Raw genomic sequence first — 17028 nt, forward strand, 5'->3', positions numbered from 1 at the left:
CGAAGCGTGAGGGGAGCCCCCCCCCCCCCAAAGTGCGGGGCCCGGGGCAGTCGCCTGGATTCGCCGTGCGACCCTAGGGACGGCTCTACGGATAAGAGCAGTTTGTAAATTAAGCTGACGTTTCCGATGAGGCTATTGCCATAAAATCACGTTTCAATCTTTGGTAATTGCCGCTAAATCTCTTAAGAGACAAGGGGCCTTCAACAAAGGCATTGGGCAAACCCACAGCAATGCTAGGCAGATTTAAAAAAAACATGTATTTAGCGAATGCTTTTACACTTGACTGCCATACGGTTAGAGCGCCAGATATGCAAGATAAAGAAATATGTTTGTCAATGTTATATTGTGTGAGTGGACCTCAGCCCCACGTAGCCACAGAGCCATGTGACAGCCTCCGCCAGCACGTGCAGGGCAACAACAACCTGTCCGCCCAGCACACCCTGCCGGACTTCACAACTGGAGAAGGTGGAGAAGGTGGTGAGGCCACCGCCATTCACACGGCGGATCTGTCACGTAGTAGAACGATGCCCCATCGATGTTTGGAAGTGGCACGTGCATCCTGCCCTAGTCGCACCAGAAGCAGGCTTCACCAAACTCATCATCACCATCTCATTACAATTGTTTGTCATCGGCACCAATCTTCAATCTTTGCCATTAATAACTCGCCTTTTGCCCGTCCAAGGACAGGTGTATTGCAGTAAATCTGAAACTTGCAAGCGAAAAGCAGACTGCGACGTGATATTTATTGCATCAATTCGTGTGCAATTTGTAAGTGCGCGGTGACACAGACCTATTTCACTTAAAGGTGAGAATCCCTTGTTCATAATAACGTCCTTTTTACTTCTATGTCTCAATAGCGTTACGGAGATCGCGTGACGTGAGGGTCCTGTCTTTGTAATGAAGGTTGTAAGTTGACGCCGAGGAGGGGGGAGTAGGTGCCTCGCCCCCCCATGTGGAGTCACGTCAGCCGCTTATTATGAATGGGGGGGGGGTTGTCCTTTTGGAGGACGTCACCTTATGATTATTAATGAAGGGGGCTGTTCGATGTGGAATTACGTCATCTGCTCATGATTATTAATGAAGGGGGAGGGTGCTCCATGTGGAGTGACGTCACCTGCTCATGATTATTAATGAGGGGGGGGGTCCATTTGGAGGACGTCACCTGCTCATGAATATTAATGAGGGGGCTGGTCGATGTGGAGTGACGCCACGAGCGTTAAGGACATTCCTGGGTGATTATAGTAGGTATCGTGGAAGATTCATTGTGAATCATCAATAATTATCCTTAAAAATTGGGGCTGCCCAAGGGGAGGGATGGTGACGGCTTGGGGCTATTTGTCCCTAGGCCTGACACAAAATAGGGCCACACAAGGACGCACACCCGTTGCTGGTGGACTAAGACGGCCTAACGGGTGCATTATTAGCATCAGAATGAGCTGTAAAGCTCTTTCTCACATATGTCCAGTAGGGGAGGGTAAGAACGTTACAACAACAAACAATACAAAACACCATAGTAGTGCGAGTACGAGAAAGGAAAACAAATCACCCAAACACATACAATAAAACTAAACCATCCCCACCCTCTTCTGGGTTCTTTCTGTAAAATCATGTAGTATGGGAATAAAATAATAAAAAAATAACAATTAAATTCTCACGACGTTTCGGCCACAGGTGAAGAAACAGGACTGTCCGGAAGACAGCGCTTGAGTGAACACTGCCAAGCATGGACAGCGTCTTTTAAGCTGTGTGGGAGGAACAGAGCGCCTTGACACAGGAGTTAACATATAAGTAACATGTAACTGGGGGATTAGCATGATGTTGGTGTGAGGGATTAGCACCACGGAGAGCGACGAGCTATGTTCAGACGGACGAGGGGAGGGGGGAGAGGAGTTTACATATAAATTAGCATGTAACTGGGGGACTAGCATAATGTTGGTGTGAGGGATTAACACCACGGTTGAACGACGAGCTTGTGTTCAGACGGACGAGTCCATCTATGTTCGGAACGGAGGAGGAGGGGTGGAAGAGGAGGAAACAGCCACGGTGCGCTGCTCTGTCCTATGTTGCGTTATGACTATGCTGTAAACTGGACTACTATACAATACAATATTATACCTTCCAATCTAAACTACATTGTATAATATCGTATCCATAGACAAATCCCACCCTTGAATTATACAATGCGTTACTATACACTACCCTATACTTTAGACTATAAAATATTAGACTTGTAGTATTACACTATATATTATTCTATTAACCCTACTGTATACCACACTGCTGTATATTCACTATACAATTACGCTACTATATATTGCCTTATGAATTATGTTAAACATTACGCTGTTATACTATTTATTATTATACAAATGCTATAAACTATACTATTGACCGTCGTGTGATAGGTACTAATAGGCAGTGCCAGGGAATGGACTGCGGTCTGAAATTCACCGTAAAATACAATCAATCAAGAACCGAAATGGTTTATAACGTCTATCCAATGGTTACTAAGCCAGAATCCATCTTCTCGTTTGAAATTTTCTCTGTGTTTGTATATGTGGATAGCCTCATGAACGAATCTCTCATGGTAGCCGGATGGCTTGCAGAGAACCTCCGTCTTGGAGATGTCAATGTCATGTGAGCCTACTGAATTATAACAGTGATCTGCCACGGCTGAGGTGTTCGTCCTACCGTGTTTTAAGTCCCCACCCTACGAGGAATATCCCACTGAGATATTAACACATTTTTCAAAAACGATCGAGCCACAAATGATAGCTCAACAAACTAGCCCATTATTTGGACATTTATAGCAGAAAACATGGTACAAATAATATCAATGCATGCTTCTAAATTAAGTTGCGTCAGCAACCTCTGGGGGGGCCCTGTCAACAATTACTCGTCAGAATAGCGCCTTATTGATTCAAAACAATCCTCAATGCACCGCCTCATCCGTCATACGTTATTAAGTGTGAACAATCGTGATCGCACGCTCTCACGAGTCCAGTTGATCACGAACGCACTGCGCTCATCACACACAGCAAACTCTTTGGATCAGCAAAACCACTTTAAGTTTGTTGCAAAACTATGTCAGACTCAAGGAAATATAATGAACTGGATCCAGCTCTACATTCTCACTCTTAGCAGAGAAATGGTTGCAGAACTACATTCTCACTAACAACAGGGAACAGATTTAATGTCTACATTCACACTGACCTTTCCAGGTATACATTCTCACTAATAGCAGGGAACCAGTTTCAGATATCTATGCTTACTAATATAAGCGAACTGTTTCCAGCTCCACATTTTCACTGATAGCAGGGAACTGGTTCCAGCTCTATAGTCTCACTGATAGCAGGGAACTGGTTTCTGCTGTACATTCTCACTGATAGCAAGAAACTGGATCCAGCTCTATAGTCTCACTGAGAGCAGGGGACTGGTTCCAGCTCTATAGTTTCACTGAGAGCAGGGGGCTGGTTCCTGCTCTACATGCTCACTGATAGCAGGGAACTTGTTCCAGCTCTACATTCTCACTGAGAGCAGGGGACTGGTTCCTGCTCTACATTCTCACTGATAGCAGGGAACTGGTTCCTGCTCTACATTCTCACTGATAGCAGGGAACGCGTTCCTGCTCTACATTCTCACTGATAGCAGGGAACTGTTTCCTGCTCTACATTCTCACTGACAGCAGGGAACTTGTTCCAGCTCTACATTCTCACTGATAGCAGGGAACTGGTTCCAGCTGTACATTCTCACTGATAGCAGGGAACTCGTTCCAGCTCTACATTCTCACTGATAGCAGGGAACTGGATCCAGCTCTACATTCTCACTCATAGCAGGGAACTGGTTCCATTTCTACATTCTCACTGATAGCAGGGAACTGGTTCCATTTCTACATTCTCACTGATAGGAGGGAACTTGATACAGCTGTACATTCTCACTGATAGCAGGGAACTGGTTCCATTTCTACATTCTCACTGATAGCAGGGAACTTGATCCAGCTCTACATTCTCACTGATAGCAGGGAACTTGTTCCAGCTCTACATTCTCACTGATAGCAGGGAACTGGTTCCAGCTCTACATTCTCACTGATAGCAGGGAACTTGATCCAGCTCTACATTCTCACTGATAACAGGAAACTGGATCCAGCTCTACATTCTCACTGATAGCAGGGAACTTGTTCCAGCTCCACATTCTCACTGATAGCAGGGAACTGGTTCCAGCTCTACATTCTCACTGATAGCAGGGAACTGGTTCCAGCTCTACATTCTCACTGGTAGCAGGGAACTGGTTCCAGCTCTACATTCTCACTGATAGCAGGGAACTAGTTCCAGCTCTACATTCTCACTGCTAGCAGGGAACTGGTTCCAGCTCTCCATTCTCACTGATAGCAGGGAACTGGTTCCAGCTCTACGTTCTCATTCATAGCAGGGAACTGGTTCCAGCTCTACATTCTCACTCATAGCAGGGAACTTGATCCAGCTCTACATTCTCACTGATAGCAGGGAACTGGTTCCAGCTCTACATTCTCACTGATAGCATGGAACTCGTTTCAGCTCTACATTCTAACTGATAGCAGGGAACTGGTTCCAGCTCTACATTCTCACTCATAGGGAACTGGTTCCAGCTCTACATTCTCACTGATAGCAGGGAACTGGTTCCAGATCTACATTCTCACTGATAGCAGGGAACTTGATCCAGCTCTACATTCTCACTCATAGCAGGGAACTTGATCCAGCTCTACATTCTCACTGATAGCAGGGAACTGGTTCCAGCTCTACATTCTCACTGATAGCAGGGAACTCGTTTCAGCTCTACATTCTCACTGATAGCAGGGAACTGGTTCCAGCTCTACATTCTCACTCATAACAGAGAACTGGATCCAGCTCTACATTCTCACTGATAGCAGGGAACTTGATCCAGCTCTACATTCTCACTGATAGCAGGGAACTAGTTCCAGCTCTCCATTCTCACTGATAGCAGGGAACTGGTTCCAGCTCTACATTCTCACTGATAGCAGGGAACTGGATCCAGCTCTACATTCTCACTGATAGCAAGGAACTTGATCCAGCTCTACATTGTCACTGAGAGCAGGGAACTGGTTCCAGCTCTACATTCTCACTGATAGCAGGGAACTGGATCCAGCTCTACATTCTCACTCATAGCAGGGAACTGGTTCCAGCTCTACATTCTCACTGATAACAGGGAAATTGTTCCAGCTCTACATTCTCACTGATAGCAGGGAACTGGTTCCAGCTCTACGTTCTCACTGATAGCAGGGAACTGGATCCAGCTCTACATTCTCACTCATAGGGAACTGGTTCCAGCTCTACATTCTCACTGATAGCAGGGAACTGGTTCCAGCTCTACATTCTTACTGACAGCAGGGAACCCGTTCCAGCTCTACATTCTCACTCATAGCAGGGAACTGGATCCAGCTCTACATTCTCACTCATAGCAGGGAACTGGATCCAGCTCCACATTCTCACTCATAGCAGGGAATTGGTTCCAGCTCTACATTCTCACTGATAGCGGGGAACTGGTTCCAGCTCCACATTCTCACTGATAGCAGGGAACTCGTTCAAGCTCTACATTCTCACTGATAGCAGGGAACTTGATCTAGCTCTACATTCTCACTGATAGCAGGGAACTGGTTCCAGCTCTACATTCTCACTGATAGCAGGGAACTGGTTCCAGCTCCACATTCTCACTGATAACAGGGAACTGCTTCCAGCTCTACATTCTCACTGATAGCAGGGAACTGGTTCCAGCTCTACATTCTCACTGATAGCAGGGAACTGGATCCAGCTCTACATTCTCACTCATAGCAGGGAACTGGTTCCAGCTCTACGTTCTCACTCATAGCAGGGATCTGATTCCAGCTCTACATTCTCACTCATAGCAGGGAACTTGATCCAGCTCTACATTCTCACTGATAGCAGGGAACTGGTTCCAGCTCTACATTCTCACTGATAGCAGGGAACTCGTTTCAGCTCTACATTCTCACTGATAGCAGGGAACTGGTTTCAGCTCTACATTCTCACTCATAACAGGGAACTGGTTCCAGCTCTACATTCTCACTGATAGCAGGGAACTTGATCCAGCTCTACATTCTCACTGATAGCAGGGAACTCGTTCCAGCTCTACATTCTCACTGATAGCAGGGAACTGGTTCCAGCTCTACATTCTCACTGATAGCAGGGAACTGGATCCAGCTCTACATTCTCACTGATAGCAGGGAACTTGATCCAGCTCTACATTGTCACTGATAGCAGGGAACTGGTTCCAGCTCTACATTCTCACTCATACCAGGGAACTCGTTCCAGCTCTACATTCTCACTGATAGCAGGGAACTGGTTCCAGCTCTACATTCTCACTGATAGCAGGGAACTGGATCCAGCTCTACATTCTCACTGATAGCAGGGAACTGGTTTAAGCTCTACATTCTCACTGATGGCAGGGAACTTGTTCCAGCTCTACATTCTCACTGATAACAGGGAACTGGTTCCAGCTCTACATTCTCACTGATAGCAGGGAACTGGTTCCAGCTCTACGTTCTCACTGATTGCAGGGAACTGGATCCAGCTCTACATTCTCACTCATAGCAGGGAACTGGTTCCAGCTCTACATTCTCACTGATAGCAGGGAACTGGTTCAAGCTCTACATTCTTACTGATAGCAGGGAACTCGTTCCAGCTCTACATTCTCACTGATAGCAGGGAACTGGTTCCAGCTCTACATTCTCACTCATAGCAGGGAACTGGATCCAGCTCTACATTCTCACTCATAGCAGGGAACTGGTTCCAGCTCTACATTCTCACTGATAGCAAGGAACTGGTTCCAGCTCTACATTCTCACTGATAGCAGGGAACTGGTTCCAGCTCTACATTCTCACTGATAGCAGGGAACTTGTTCCAGCTCTACATTCTCACTGATAACAGGGAACTGGTTCCAGCTCTACATTCTCACTGATAGCAGGGAACTGGTTCCAGCTCTACATTCTCACTGATAGCAAGGAACTGGTTCCAGCTCTACATTCTCACTGATAGCAGGGAACTGGTTCCAGCTCTACATTCTCACTGATAGCAGGGAACTTGTTCCAGCTCTACATTCTCACTGATAACAGGGAACTGGTTCCAGCTCTACATTCTCACTCATAGCAGGGAACTGGTTCCAGCTCTACATTCTCACTGATAGCAAGGAACTGGTTCCAGCTCTACATTCTCACTGATAGCAGGGAACTGGTTCCAGGTCTACATTCTCACTGATAGCAGGGAACTTGTTCCAGTTCTACATTCTCACTGATAACAGGGAACTGGTTCCAGCTCTACATTCTCACTGATAGCAGGGAACTGGTTCCAACTCTACATTCTCACTGATAACAGGGAACTGGTTCCAGCTCTACATTCTCACTGATAGCAGGGAACTGGTTTCAGCTCTACGTTCTCACTGATTGCAGGGAACTGGATCCAGCTCTACATTCTCACTCATAGCAGGGAACTGGTTCCAGCTCTACATTCTCACTGATAGCAGGGAACTGGTTCAAGCTCTACATTCTTACTGATAGCAGGGAACTCGTTCCAGCTCTACATTCTCACTGATAGCAGGGAACTGGTTCCAGCTCTACATTCTCACTCATAGCAGGGAACTGGATCCAGCTCTACATTCTCACTCATAGCAGGGAACTGGTTCCAGCTCTACATTCTCACTGATAGCAAGGAACTGGTTCCAGCTCTACATTCTCACTGATAGCAGGGAACTGGTTCCAGCTCTACATTCTCACTGATAGCAGGGAACTTGTTCCAGCTCTACATTCTCACTGATAACAGGGAACTGGTTCCAGCTCTACATTCTCACTGATAGCAGGGAACTGGTTACAGCTCTACATTCTCACTGATAGCAAGGAACTGGTTCCAGCTCTACATTCTCACTGATAGCAGGGAACTGGTTCCAGCTCTACATTCTCACTGATAGCAGGGAACTTGTTCCAGCTCTACATTCTCACTGATAACAGGGAACTGGTTCCAGCTCTACATTCTCACTCATAGCAGGGAACTGGTTCCAGCTCTACATTCTCACTGATAGCAAGGAACTGGTTCCAGCTCTACATTCTCACTGATAGCAGGGAACTAGTTCCAGCTCTACATTCTCACTGATAGCAGGAAACTTGTTCCAGTTCTACATTCTCACTGATAACAGGGAACTGGTTCCAGCTCTAGATTCTCACTGATAGCAGGGAACTGGTTCCAACTCTACATTCTCACTGATAGCAGGGAACTGGTTCCAGCTCTACGTTCTCACTCATAGCAGGGAACTGATTCCAGCTCTACATTCTCACTCATTGCAGGGAACTTGATCCAGCTCTACATTCTCACTGATAGCAGGGAACTGGTTCCAGCTCTACATTCTCACTGATAGCAGGGAACTCGTTTCAGCTCTACATTCTCACTGATAGCAGGGAACTGGTTCCAGCTCTACATTCTCACTCATAACAGGGAACTGGTTCCAGCTCTACATTCTCACTGATAGCAGGGAACTTGATCCAGCTCTACATTCTCACTGATAGCAGGGAACTAGTTCCAGCTCTACATTCTCACTGATAGCAGGGAACTGGTTCCAGCTCTACATTCTCACTGAAAGCAGGGAACTGGATCCAGCTCTACATTCTCACTGATTGCAGGGAACTTGATCCAGCTCTACATTGTCACTGATAGCAGGGAACTGGTTCCAGCTCTACATTCTCACTCATACCAGGGAACTCGTTCCAGCTCTACATTCTCACTGATAGCAGGGAACTGGTTCCAGCTCTACATTCTCACTGATAGCAGGGAACTGGATCCAGCTCTACATTCTCACTGATAGCAGGGAACTGGTTTAAGCTCTACATTCTCACTGATGGCAGGGAACTTGTTCCAGCTCTACATTCTCACTGATAACAGGGAACTGGTTCCAGCTCTACATTCTCACTGATAGCAGGGAACTGGTTGCAGCTCTACGTTCTCACTGATTGCAGGGAACTGTATCCAGCTCTACATTCTCACTCATAGCAGGGAACTGGTTCCAGCTCTACATTCTCACTGATAGCAGGGAACTGTTTCCAGCTCTACATTCTTACGGATAGCAGGGAACTCGTTCCAGCTCTACATTCTCACTGATAGCAGGGAACTGGTTCCAGCTCTACATTCTCACTCATAGCAGAGAACTGGATCCAGCTCTACATTCTCACTCATAGCAGGGAACTGGTTCCAGCTCTACATTCTCACTGATAGCAAGGAACTGGTTCCAGCTCTACATTCTCACTGATAGCAGGGAACTCGTTCCAGCTCTACATTCTCACTGATAGCAGGGAACTGGTTCCAGCTCTACATTCTCACTCATAGCAGGGAACTGGTTCCAGCTCTACATTCTCACTGATAGCAGGGAACTGGTTCCGTTTCTACATTCTCACTCATAGCAGGGAACTTGATCCAGCTCTAAATTCTTACTGATAGCAGGGAACGCGTTCCAGCTCTACATTCTCACTGATAGCAGGGAACTCGTTCCAGCTCTACATTCTCACTGATAGCAGGGAACTGGTTCCAGCTCTACATTCTCACTCACAGCAGGGAACTGGATCCAGCTCTACATTCTCACTCATGGCAGGGAACTGGTTCCAGCTCTACATTCTCACTGATAGCAAGGAACTGGTTCCTGCTCTACATTCTCACTGATAGCAGGGAACTCATTCCAGCTCTAAATTCTCACTGATAGCAGGGAACTGGTTCCAGCTCTACATTCTCACTCATAGCAGGGAACTGGTTCCAGCTCTACATTCTCACTGATAGCAGGGAACTGGTTCCATTTCTACATTCTCACTCATAGCAGGGAACATGATCCAGCTCTAAATTCTTACTGATAGCAGGGAACGCGTTCCAGCTCTACATTCTCACTGATAGCAGGGAGCTGGTTCCAGCTCTACGTTCTCACTCATAGCAGGGAACTGGATCCAGCTCTACATTCTCACTCATAGCAGGAAACTGGTTCCAGCTCTACATTCTCACTGACAGCAGGGATCTGGTTCCAGCTCTACATTCTCACTGATAGCAAGGAACTGGTTCCAGCTCTACATTCTCACTGATAGCAGGGAACTGGTTCCAGCTCTACATTCTCACTGATAGCAGGAAACTTGTTCCAGTTCTACATTCTCACTGATAACAGGGAACTGGTTCCAGCTCTACATTCTCACTGATAGCAGGGAACTGGTTCCAACTCTACATTCTCACTGATAGCAGGGAACTGGTTCCAGCTCTACGTTCTCACTCATAGCAGGGAACTGATTCCAGCTCTACATTCTCACTCATTGCAGGGAACTTGATCCAGCTCTACATTCTCACTGATAGCAGGGAACTGGTTCCAGCTCTACATTCTCACTGATAGCAGGGAACTCGTTTCAGCTCTACATTCTCACTGATAGCAGGGAACTGGTTCCAGCTCTACATTCTCACTGATAGCAAGGAACTGGTTCCAGCTCTACATTCTCACTGATAGCAGGGAACTCGTTCCAGCTCTACATTCTCACTGATAGCAGGGAACTGGATCCAGCTCTACATTCTCACTCATAGCAGGGAACTGGTTCCAGCTCTATATTCTCACTGATAGCAGGGAACTCGTTCCAGCTCTACATTCTCACTGATAGCAGGGAACTGGTTCCAGCTCTACATTCTCACTCATATCAGGGAACTGGTTCCAGCTCTACATTCTCACTGATAGAAGGGAACTGCTTCCAGCTCTACATTTTCACTGATAGCAGGGAACTGGTTCCAGCTCTACATTCTCACTCATAGCAGGGAACTGGTTCCAGCTCTACATTATCACTGATAGCAGGGAACTGGTTCCAGCTCTACATTCTTACTGATAGCAGGGAACTCGTTCCAGCTCTACATTCTCACTGATAGCAGGGAACTGGTTCCAGCTCTACATTCTCACTCATAGCAGGGAACTGGATCAAGCTCTACATTCTCACTCATAGCAGGGAACTGGTTCCAGCTCTACATTCTCACTGATAGCAAGGAACTGGTTCCAGCTCTACATTCTCACTGATAGCAGGGAACTCGTTCCAGCTCTACATTCTCACTGATAGGGAACTGGTTCCAGCTCTACATTCTCACTCATAGCAGGGAACTGGTTCCAGCTCTACATTCTCACTGATAGCAGGGAACTGGTTCCGTTTCTACATTCTCACTCATAGCAGGGAACTTGATCCAGCTCTAAATTCTTACTGATAGCAGGGAACGCGTTCCAGCTCTACATTCTCACTGATAGCAGGGAACTCGTTCCAGCTCTACATTCTCACTGATAGCAGGGAACTGGTTCCAGCTCTACATTCTCACTCATAGCAGGAAACTGGATCCAGCTCTACATTCTCACTCATAGCAGGGAACTGGTTCCAGCTCTACATTCTCACTGATAGCAAGGAACTGGTTCCAGCTCTACATTCTCACTGATAGCAGGGAACTCATTCCAGCTCTACATTCTCACTGATAGCAGGGAACTGGTTCCATTTCTACATTCTCACTCATAGCAGGGAACTTGATCCAGCTCTAAATTCTTACTGATAGCAGGGAACGCGTTCCAGCTCTACATTCTCATTGATAGCAGGGAGCTGGTTCCAGCTCTACGTTCTCACTCATAGCAGGGAACTGGATCCAGCTCTACATTCTCACTCATAACAGGGAACTGGTTCCAGCTCTACATTCTCACTGACAGCAGGGATCTGGTTCCAGCTCTACATTCTCACTGATAGCAAGGAGCTGGTTCCAGCTCTACATTCTCACTGATAGCAGGGAACTGGTTCCAGCTCTACATTCTCACTGATAGCAGGAAACTTGTTCCAGTTCTACATTCTCAATGATAACAGGGAACTGGTTCCAGCTCTACATTCTCACTGATAGCAGGGAACTGGTTCCAGCTCTACATTCTCACTCATTGCAGGGAACTTGATCCAGCTCTACATTCTCACTGATAGCAGGGAACTGGTTCCAGCTCTACATTCTCACTGATAGCAGGGAACTCGTTTCAGCTCTACATTCTCACTGATAGCAGGGAACTGGTTCCAGCTCTACATTCTCACTGATAGCAAGGAACTGGTTCCAGCTCTACATTCTCACTGATAGCAGGGAACTAATTCCAGCTCTACATTCTCACTCATAGCAGTTAACTGGTTCCAGCTCTACATTCTCACTGATAGCAGGGAACTGGTTCCAGCTCTACATTCTCACTGATAGCAGGGAACTCGTTCCAGCTCTACATTCTCACTGATAGCAGGGAACTGGATCCAGCTCTACATTCTCACTCATAGCAGGGAACTGGTTCCAGCTCTATATTCTCACTGATAGCAGGGAACTCGTTCCAGCTCTACATTCTCACTGATAGCAGGGAACTGGTTCCAACTCTACATTCTCACTGATAGCAGGGAACTGGTTCCAGCTCTACGTTCTCACTCATAGCAGGGAACTGATTCCAGCTCTACATTCTCACTCATTGCAGGGAACTTGATCCAGCTCTACATTCTCACTGATAGCAGGGAACTGGTTCCAGCTCTACATTCTCACTGATAGCAGGGAACTCGTTTCAGCTCTACATTCTCACTGATAGCAGGGAACTGGTTCCAGCTCTACATTCTCACTGATAGCAAGGAACTGGTTCCAGCTCTACATTCTCACTGATAGCAGGGAACTCATTCCAGCTCTACATTCTCACTCATAGCAGTTAACTGGTTCCAGCTCTACATTCTCACTGATAGCAGGGAACTGGTTCCAGCTCTACATTCTCACTGATAGCAGGGAACTCGTTCCAGCTCTACATTCTCACTGATAGCAGGGAACTGGATCCAGCTCTACATTCTCACTCATAGCAGGGAACTGGTTCCAGCTCTATATTCTCACTGATAGCAGGGAACTCGTTCCAGCTCTACATTCTCACTGATAGCAGGGAACTGGTTCCAGCTCTACATTCTCACTCATATCAGGGAACTGGTTCCAGCTCTACATTCTCACTGATAGAAGGGAACTGGTTCCAGCTCTACATTTTCACTGATAGCAGGGAACTGGTTCCAGCTCTACATTCTCACTCATAGCAGGGAACCGGTTCCAGCTCTACATTCTCACTGATAGCAGGGAACTTGATCCAGCTCTACATTCTCACTGATAGCAGGGAACTGGTTCCATTTCTACATTCTCACTCATAGCAGGAAACTTGATCCAGCTCTACATTCTTACTGATAGCAGGGAACTGGTTCCTGCTCTACATTCTCACTGATAGCAGGGAACTCGTTCCAGCTCTACATTCTCACTGATAGCAGGGAACTTGATCTAGCTCTACATTCTCACTGATAGCAGGGAACTGGTTCCAGCTCTACATTCTCACTGATAGCAGGGAACTGGTTCCAGCTCTACATTCTCACTGATAGCAGGGAACTGGTTTCAGCTCTACATTCTCACTCATAGCAGGGTTCTGGATCCAGCTCTACATTCTCACTCATAACAGGGAACTGGTTCCAGCTCTACATTCTCACTGATAGCAGGGAACTGGTTCCAGCTCTACATTCTCACTGAGAGCAGGGAACTGGTTCCAGCTCTACATTCTCACTCATAGCAGGGAACTGGTTCCAGCTCTACATTCTCACTGATAGCAGGGAACTGGTTCAAGCTCTACATTCTTACTGATAGCAGGGAACTCGTTCCAGCTCTACATTCTCACTGATAGCAGGGAACTGGTTCCAGCTCTACATTCTCACTCATAGCAGGGAACTGGATCCAGCTCTACATTCTCACTCATAGCAGGGACCTGGTTCCAGCTCTACATTCTCACTGATAGCAAGGAACTGGTTCCAGCTCTACATTCTCACTGATAGCAGGGAACTGGTTCCAGCTCTACATTCTCACTGATAGCAGGGAACTTGTTCCAGCTCTACATTCTCACTGATAACAGGGAACTGGTTCCAGCTCTACATTCTCACTGATAGCAGGGAACTGGTTCCAGCTCTACATTCTCACTGATAGCAGGGAACTGGTTCCAGCTCTACATTCTCACTCATAGCAGGGAACTGGTTCCAGCTCTACATTCTCACTGATAGCAGGGAACTGGTTCCATTTCTACATTCTCACTCATAGCAGAGAACATGATCCAGCTCTAAATTCTTACTGATAGCAGGGAACGCGTTCCAGCTCTACATTCTCACTGATAGCAGGGAGCTGGTTCCAGCTCTACGTTCTCACTCATAGCAGGGAACTGGATCCAGCTCTACATTCTCACTCATAGCAGGAAACTGGTTCCAGCTCTACATTCTCACTGACAGCAGGGATCTGGTTCCAGCTCTACATTCTCACTGATAGCAAGGAACTGGTTCCAGCTCTACATTCTCACTGATAGCAGGGAACTGGTTCCAGCTCTACATTCTCACTGATAGCAGGAAACTTGTTCCAGTTCTACATTCTCACTGATAACAGGGAACTGGTTCCAGCTCTACATTCTCACTGATAGCAGGGAACTGGTTCCAACTCTACATTCTCACTGATAGCAGGGAACTGGTTCCAGCTCTACGTTCTCACTCATAGCAGGGAACTGATTCCAGCTCTACATTCTCACTCATTGCAGGGAACTTGATCCAGCTCTACATTCTCACTGATAGCAGGGAACTGGTTCCAGCTCTACATTCTCACTGATAGCAGGGAACTCGTTTCAGCTCTACATTCTCACTGATAGCAGGGAACTGGTTCCAGCTCTACATTCTCACTGATAGCAAGGAACTGGTTCCAGCTCTACATTCTCACTGATAGCAGGGAACTCGTTCCAGCTCTACATTCTCACTGATAGCAGGGAACTGGATCCAGCTCTACATTCTCACTCATAGCAGGGAACTGGTTCCAGCTCTATATTCTCACTGATAGCAGGGAACTCGTTCCAGCTCTACATTCTCACTGATAGCAGGGAACTGGTTCCAGCTCTACATTCTCACTCATATCAGGGAACTGGTTCCAGCTCTACATTCTCACTGATAGAAGGGAACTGCTTCCAGCTCTACATTTTCACTGATAGCAGGGAACTGGTTCCAGCTCTACATTCTCACTCATAGCAGGGAACTGGTTCCAGCTCTACATTATCACTGATAGCAGGGAACTGGTTCCAGCTCTACATTCTTACTGATAGCAGGGAACTCGTTCCAGCTCTACATTCTCACTGATAGCAGGGAACTGGTTCCAGCTCTACATTCTCACTCATAGCAGGGAACTGGATCAAGCTCTACATTCTCACTCATAGCAGGGAACTGGTTCCAGCTCTACATTCTCACTGATAGCAAGGAACTGGTTCCAGCTCTACATTCTCACTGATAGCAGGGAACTCGTTCCAGCTCTACATTCTCACTGATAGGGAACTGGTTCCAGCTCTACATTCTCACTCATAGCAGGGAACTGGTTCCAGCTCTACATTCTCACTGATAGCAGGGAACTGGTTCCGTTTCTACATTCTCACTCATAGCAGGGAACTTGATCCAGCTCTAAATTCTTACTGATAGCAGGGAACGCGTTCCAGCTCTACATTCTCACTGATAGCAGGGAACTCGTTCCAGCTCTACATTCTCACTGATAGCAGGGAACTGGTTCCAGCTCTACATTCTCACTCATAGCAGGAAACTGGATCCAGCTCTACATTCTCACTCATAGCAGGGAACTGGTTCCAGCTCTACATTCTCACTGATAGCAAGGAACTGGTTCCAGCTCTACATTCTCACTGATAGCAGGGAACTCATTCCAGCTCTACATTCTCACTGATAGCAGGGAACTGGTTCCATTTCTACATTCTCACTCATAGCAGGGAACTTGATCCAGCTCTAAATTCTTACTGATAGCAGGGAACGCGTTCCAGCTCTACATTCTCATTGATAGCAGGGAGCTGGTTCCAGCTCTACGTTCTCACTCATAGCAGGGAACTGGATCCAGCTCTACATTCTCATTCATAACAGGGAACTGGTTCCAGCTCTACATTCTCACTGACAGCAGGGATCTGGTTCCAGCTCTACATTCTCACTGATAGCAAGGAGCTGGTTCCAGCTCTACATTCTCACTGATAGCAGGGAACTGGTTCCAGCTCTACATTCTCACTGATAGCAGGAAACTTGTTCCAGTTCTACATTCTCAATGATAACAGGGAACTGGTTCCAGCTCTACATTCTCACTGATAGCAGGGAACTGGTTCCAACTCTACATTCTCACTGATAGCAGGGAACTGGTTCCAGCTCTACGTTCTCACTCATAGCAGGGAACTGATTCCAGCTCTACATTCTCACTCATTGCAGGGAACTTGATCCAGCTCTACATTCTCACTGATAGCAGGGAACTGGTTCCAGCTCTACATTCTCACTGATAGCAGGGAACTCGTTTCAGCTCTACATTCTCACTGATAGCAGGGAACTGGTTCCAGCTCTACATTCTCACTGATAGCAAGGAACTGGTTCCAGCTCTACATTCTCACTGATAGCAGGGAACTAATTCCAGCTCTACATTCTCACTCATAGCAGTTAACTGGTTCCAGCTCTACATTCTCACTGATAGCAGGGAACTGGTTCCAGCTCTACATTCTCACTGATAGCAGGGAACTCGTTCCAGCTCTACATTCTCACTGATAGCAGGGAACTGGATCCAGCTCTACATTCTCACTCATAGCAGGGAACTGGTTCCAGCTCTATATTCTCACTGATAGCAGGGAACTCGTTCCAGCTCTACATTCTCACTGATAGCAGGGAACTGGTTCCAACTCTACATTCTCACTGATAGCAGGGAACTGGTTCCAGCTCTACGTTCTCACTCATAGCAGGGAACTGATTCCAGCTCTACATTCTCACTCATTGCAGGGAACTTGATCCAGCTCTACATTCTCACTGATAGCAGGGAACTGGTTCCAGCTCTACATTCTCACTGATAGCAGGGAACTCGTTTCAGCTCTACATTCTCACTGATAGCAGGGAACTGGTTCCAGCTCTACATTCTCACTGAT

This window comes from Petromyzon marinus, chromosome 40 (genome assembly GCF_048934315.1).
Source record: "Petromyzon marinus isolate PM22_M1 ecotype Great Lakes invasive population chromosome 40, UKy_Petmar_22M1.pri1.0, whole genome shotgun sequence".
Lineage (NCBI taxonomy): Eukaryota > Metazoa > Chordata > Hyperoartia > Petromyzontiformes > Petromyzontidae > Petromyzon > Petromyzon marinus.